This window comes from Myotis davidii, unplaced genomic scaffold (genome assembly GCF_000327345.1).
Source record: "Myotis davidii unplaced genomic scaffold, ASM32734v1 scaffold164, whole genome shotgun sequence".
Lineage (NCBI taxonomy): Eukaryota > Metazoa > Chordata > Mammalia > Chiroptera > Vespertilionidae > Myotis > Myotis davidii.
The window spans coordinates 5,784,288-5,790,075 of NW_006296417.1; the positions used below are offsets into that span (position 1 = coordinate 5,784,288).

Genomic DNA, 5,788 nt, shown 5'->3' on the forward strand with positions numbered 1-5,788 from the left:
CTTCTCTGAGCTGCCCCAGGCCTGGGAAGGGGGGCGCAGGGGGCCGGTTTTAGACGCCACCAGCCACTGTGGGTCCCGGGGATCAGACAGAGGACAGCGGGGAGGGGCCGAGGGGGGGCGGTGCGGCCGATTTGGGGCGCTCCTGCCCGGCTCCAGACCCTCGCTCTCCCCGGGAAGCTGGGCTGGGCGCAGGCTGCCTCCGGGTGGCTCCCCAGGCTCTCGGTGAGAGAGAGAGAGAGAGAGAGAGAGAGAGGAAGAGAGAGGCGAGCCTGGAGCCAGGGCAATTCGGCTGCAACTTTCAGCTGCTCTTTGCCGGATGGAGATGTTGCCGGTGTGTCTGCGAGGCCCCGACTCGCTGCGCTCTCAGGGGCTGGGGTTGAGCCAGAGCGCGTGTGCCTTAGCACAAGTCTGGTGTCTGATGGGGGGTCTCTTCCCTCGACCCCCCCCCCTCCTCTGCCCAGCGTCCCACCCGCAACCGCAGGTCCTTTCTGCAGGAGTTAAAGCGGCTTAAACAGTTTAGATTTTATGATGTGGCCACCCCGCCCCGATGCCTGTGTGTGTGTGTGTGTGTGTTTAACCCATTCCTATGAGCTACGATTTCCAAGTGTCAGTTGGGTATTTACGCTCGTGTTTGGGGGGAGAGGGAAAAAAAAGACCCCGATAGGGTTTCTGACTTTTATTACACGTTGCTCGCTGTTGGAGAAGTGGAGTTGGAAACAACATACAATTAAATCTATATTGCTCTTTGGAGAAAGGCCAGGGGAACTCGAAGCATCCATTCGTCTTGATCTTTTGATACTTGTTGCTCAACGCACACTGTGAACTTGCAGCCTCAGCGTATGGCTGCCTCCCCTCTCCCCCCCCAAAGTTGTGGGGCGACCACATGGACAATGACAGTGGCCACCCCCTTTGTTTCCCTTGGTTATTCTGCCCGGATGGGGTTTTAAAACAACTGCAGAGACTCTCCCTGCAGTCTCTCCTCCCGGCCGCCATCAGCCGGGTTGCTACTTCCCAATGCATTTCTTTTTCCTTTGTACCGTTTGAAAATGAATTTCCCACCCGCCCTCTCGCAGCCCTCCTCCCCTGGCCTGCGACTGAGAAGGGAAAGTGTGTCGTTTCAGAACCACAGCGACACCGTGTCCAGACAAAGTCAACTATATTCTTTATAACCAGGATGAGGGGGATGCAGTCTCTCTTCTCTCCCACCCCCTCCTCCCCACTCTCTCTCTCTCTCTCTTGCTCGTCTCTGTGTCTTTAAATAAGCATCTTAAGAAATAATCTCCTGCGAACAGAAACTGCTTCCTCCTGGAAAATGCCACCGTCCCCACCTCCCTGGCTCTCTCCGAGCCAATCCCCTGGGCTGCCTGGCAGCCCTGTGCCTGCCCTTGGCCCTGGCTGGGGGCGGGGGAGGGGGTGCACCTATGGAGACGGGCTCTTTAAATGCTGTGGGATCCTACCCACCTGGCAGGGGCAGCTGACCCGGTCTGACAGCAAGTTCCCAAAACAGGGGCTTCCTCATTTATGCAGTAACGGGGTCCCCCTTAGCATCTTCTCCCTACAGCCACAGCTTCCCAAAGAAGGGGGGAGGGGGAGGGGGAATTGCATCTACCCCCTCCCCCAATTTCTTCTTCTGCTTCTCAGTCCAGGTCACCCCTCCACCACCCTCATCACCATTTTAAAAACCCCGTTGCTTTAGACACCAGGATGGCCTTCTCCATCCTCTCTCCTCCCAGAAAGTGAAGGGATGGGTCCGAGTGTCATTAACCTCGTTCCAGAAGCTTCCTTTGCCTCCTAAGGGAGGAGGCCTCCTGGGGGGCGGGGAGGTGGCAGAAGGAGCCTGGCCCACCACCCAGCGCCCTGGCCCTGGCACCCCAGGCCTCTGGCTTCCACGCCGCCCACCTTGTGCCCATCCCTGCGCCGCTGCCCTCCTGGCGAGGCAGGTCTGGGAAGCATTTTCTCGCGCTAATTTTATATTTCCCCTTCCCCCTGGCAACATTACACATAATTTGGGGCTGTCACTGTCGCTAAGGTTGCGGTTTGGTGATGTCTCCACTTGGAAACAGGAGCCCTGCGCCTCCGACAGGGAGCCCTCCCTGCTCAGCCCCTGGCAGGCCCCGGCTCCGTAGGGAAGCCAGGGCTTCTGGGAAGAGAGAGAGAGAGAGAGACCGAGAACACAGTAATCAAGGCCAGGGGGGGTCCCCCCACCAGAACCCCACAATCATTCCAAACCCCCTCGGCTGGGACTGCGTTCTGCACGTGCGTTTGCTCGGTGGCTCGCTTGTCTAATAAGATCCCTGTATGTGTGTTTTTAACGTCGCCTCCTCCGCGAAGTATAACCAGGGCCACTCCGCTTCCAGAATGTCTCTCCGGATTTGTTTGTCTGGGGGTGTCTGTCCTCTTCATCTCTGTCCTGTGTCCCTCCCCCACCCACCCCCATATTTTCTCTGGCTGAGCGGTAATCCGCGGCCCAGCAGCCGCGGATCCTGGAGCTCAAATCCATTTATCCCCGTGGTGCCGCGCGGAGGCCCAGTGAGCGGGGCCTTCTCCACAGGCCGGAGCGGCAGAGATGAGGCCCAGGGGGTTCAGGGTTCGAGCCCAGCCGCCCCACATCTGCAGGGCCGCTCGCTGCCCCTGCTCGCAGTTCTGGGTGCTTTGCGTTTGTTGTTCTGGATTTTTGTGGGTATTTATTTTTTTGTGGGGGAGCTGTTTGCAGGGCTCCCTGCATGGGGGGGGGGGGGGCTTCAGAGCGATTATCTCCTTCTTCTGGTGCTGAGAGAGCGGCCTGTGGCCCCTGGACCGGGCATTCAGACAGACCCAACCCCAAGGTTAACGTTCCCTCATTAGCATCTGCATAGCGCGCTGCCTGCCTGGGGTCTGGGGTTCTAGCCTGGCTTCTCCCTGCTCCCCTCTCACGGTCTCCTCCCCAGGGCGGCCTACATTCTGCCAGGTTTCCTTCGGGCCCTCAGCCTCATCCCTGCAAACTCATCTCGTCCATTTCCACTTTGCCTGTTTCTGGTTTGGTTTGGTTTTGTCTTTTTCTTCCTAGAGGGCAGCTGGTTGTGCACATCTCTCTCTTCCCCGCCCCTCGTGGGTTCTGCTGCCTCCGTTGGATTAGTTCCCCTCGTCCCTTATTTTCCTCCCCTTTTCCTCCCCTACCCTCTTATTACTCATGGGCTGCTAGTAAAAGCAAAAGACACAAAATGGCAGAGTTCAGGGGGGAAGCCAGGCAACCCGGCCTCCTAGAAAGAAGCTAGAGGTTTGCAACAGAAGCAGCAACAAAGAAAAAGAGAATCAGAGAATCGCGTTTGTGGCTTAAGTAGGCGAGTGTGTTTGCGTGTCGGTGTCTCTGTGTGTGTGTGTGTTTTAAGATTTCTTTGAACCGCTTTTGTGCAGACTGGGGAGAGGCGTTTGCCGAAGCCGGTGGCTGTAGGGACTTTGAGCTAACCTCTTCTATCAAAAGGATCTGTCCTTTCAGACACGGACACCTCTCCATGCCCAGCTGCCTTTCCCAAACCCAGCGTGCGCCTGCCCGATGAGACAAGCCTGGGGTTCATGATAAAGTTTCCCAAACCAACTCCTTTTTCCCCTGCGCCCTTTTCCCCGCCAACCAACCGGGGAAAAATCCCCCATCCGACAAATTCCAGTCCAGGGCAGCGGCGGCTTTTCCTGGAGATGCCGGTGGAGCCTTGTACCTGCCCACAGCCAGCCTGTTGCCTGAAGTGGCTCTCCAGGCTCAGACGCTGCGTGATTTATGGGTTTTTTTCCAACAAGTCATCATTTTGGCGCGGTGTTGAGGTGGGGCCGAGGCCATCTAATCATCATTGTGAGGCTGGGGGAGGGGTGGTCTGCACGGGGAAGAGAGTTCACAGCAGAACATGGGTCTCGGGGGATGGAATTGGGGAAAGAGGCCACGCACGCCTGCGCCCGGGCCCCCAAGAAAGACATGGTTCCCCACAAGGACACACACAACGCCCCATGCTCTGCCTCAATTCAGAGCTGAGCTACTTTCAAGATTTTTTTTTTTTTCCAGCAACACTGTCCGTTTCTGGGCCATTGGAAACGCCACCTTTAGCTCCCGGGATATGGGCAGAGAATTCATTTTCTCACCTGCTCCCCCTCCTCCTGTATTTTCTTGATTTCCTGATGGCCCCCCCCTTTTTTTCTATTTTCCAGTTTGGTTCCGTGGCCCCACAGACTCTGGGATCTTTCCTGTTTCTCCCGCTCACCCATTCGCTTCCTTTCTCTCTTTCCTTCCTTAAGGGACAGGGGAAAAGAAAAGAAAAGAAAAAAAAAACAGGAGGGGATTTCCAACCGGTTCCTCGCTAAGTATTATTAATTACTGCTACCAGGCGGCCGCCTCTCGCTAATAACAAAGTTGTAAATTACCCCCGACTTTCACATATTTCCCATTTGTCAGCTTTGATTGATTTGATTCCGATTCCGCTCTCTGAGATCCCTTTGAGCTGCTGCTGACAAGCGGTTCCTCTCCTCACCCCTCACCCCTGCACGGGCCGCCCCTCTGGCTTCCCTTCCCAAGGCCCAGGCCCCGGCCTGGCCGGCGATGCCCGATGGTCCCGGGGCAGTTCCAGCGCCAGGAGCCCGCGGCTGGCAGACCTGCCGGGGTGCGCGGAATTAGGTGTCATTCTGAAAACACGGGCGAGCAAATTGATTGTATGGGAGGAACCAAACCTTCAGTTCCCAGGTCTCCTGGTGTATTTCTCCTCCAGATTCAAGGCTACACGAATGGGATTTTTTTAAAAAAAAAAAAAGATTCCTAAACCCAGGAAATGCACCCACGGCCAGCCCTGTCTCTCCTTCTATTCCTGGCTCCCTGAGCTGAGCGGGAGATGGGGTTACTGGTGGTGGGTGAGGAGGGAAAGGTGTGTGGCCACAGGGGACCCTGGAGACCCCCCCTATTGGGGGGAGGGGGTGATGTACCCCTAAGGTCCCCTCCCCTCCCACCGTCATGTTCAGATGCAATTTTTGATGCCATCAATGCCCACCGCCTCCAATACCTCCGGAGTTTTCATCTTAATTATATTATTAAGTGAAGTACGGCGCTATCAGGGGATTGAACATGATTGATGACGTCGCCTATGAAGGGATCGATGGCGAATATCGCTACTATCTATCAATATTCTCGGGGCCCGGGGATCTCTCGCTCCGGGGCCCCGGGGCGGTGGTCTGTAAAGCCGGCGTGAGAGACCGTAGGAAAAGGCCGTTTCTTCTTCGCAGGACTAGCTCTCGTTCCAGCCGCATCTCGCACGCGGGGAGAGTTTAAAGATTTTTTTTTTTAATGTTTAAACCAGTGAATTCCCGATCGGATCTAGTAGAGGAAAAACCAAAGTCGGGCGTGTGTGTTTTTTTTTCTTTTTGTTTGTTTGTTTTTAGGGGAAGAGGTAACCTGTGCAGGCTGCTAGGGAGTGAGGGCTTTCTAGCTGCCTGGCCACTGGCAATGAGACTCGCAGGGACCAGGGACCCCTTTTGGGGGGCGGCTGGATGCGGAACTGGCCGCGAGTGGGGGCAGGTGTGGGGCAGACTATGATTTTGGAGCAGATGTCGGGGTTGTTTGCCTATGTCCTTCCGCGTGGAGATGTCCAGTTTCTGGGGTCCATCAGGCTCCTCCTGCGAGGCGCCCCTACAAGGGTGCTCACCTGCCCGCGCCCCCTCTGCGCAGGTGGAGGCGGGGGAGGGTGCCCCCCAAACGCTAGGAGGAGCCGGGCGCCGGGCCTTTTGTCTCCAGGCTGAGCGGCCTCCCGCTTCCCTCCACCCTCCCGGGGGCGGCGGG

At 56.8% G+C, this 5,788-nt stretch overlaps 1 long non-coding RNA gene across 1 annotated transcript in view; it reads right to left on the bottom strand.

The window, feature by feature from the left end:
• Positions 1 to 840: 840 nt before the first annotated feature.
• The window catches only part of LOC107184373, a 22,480-nt gene continuing 17,532 nt past the window's right edge, over positions 841 to 5,788 (bottom strand). The window contains exon 3 of the long non-coding RNA XR_001515202.1: positions 841 to 852. This is a non-coding gene — a long non-coding RNA (uncharacterized LOC107184373). The remainder of the gene's footprint in view (positions 853 to 5,788) is intronic.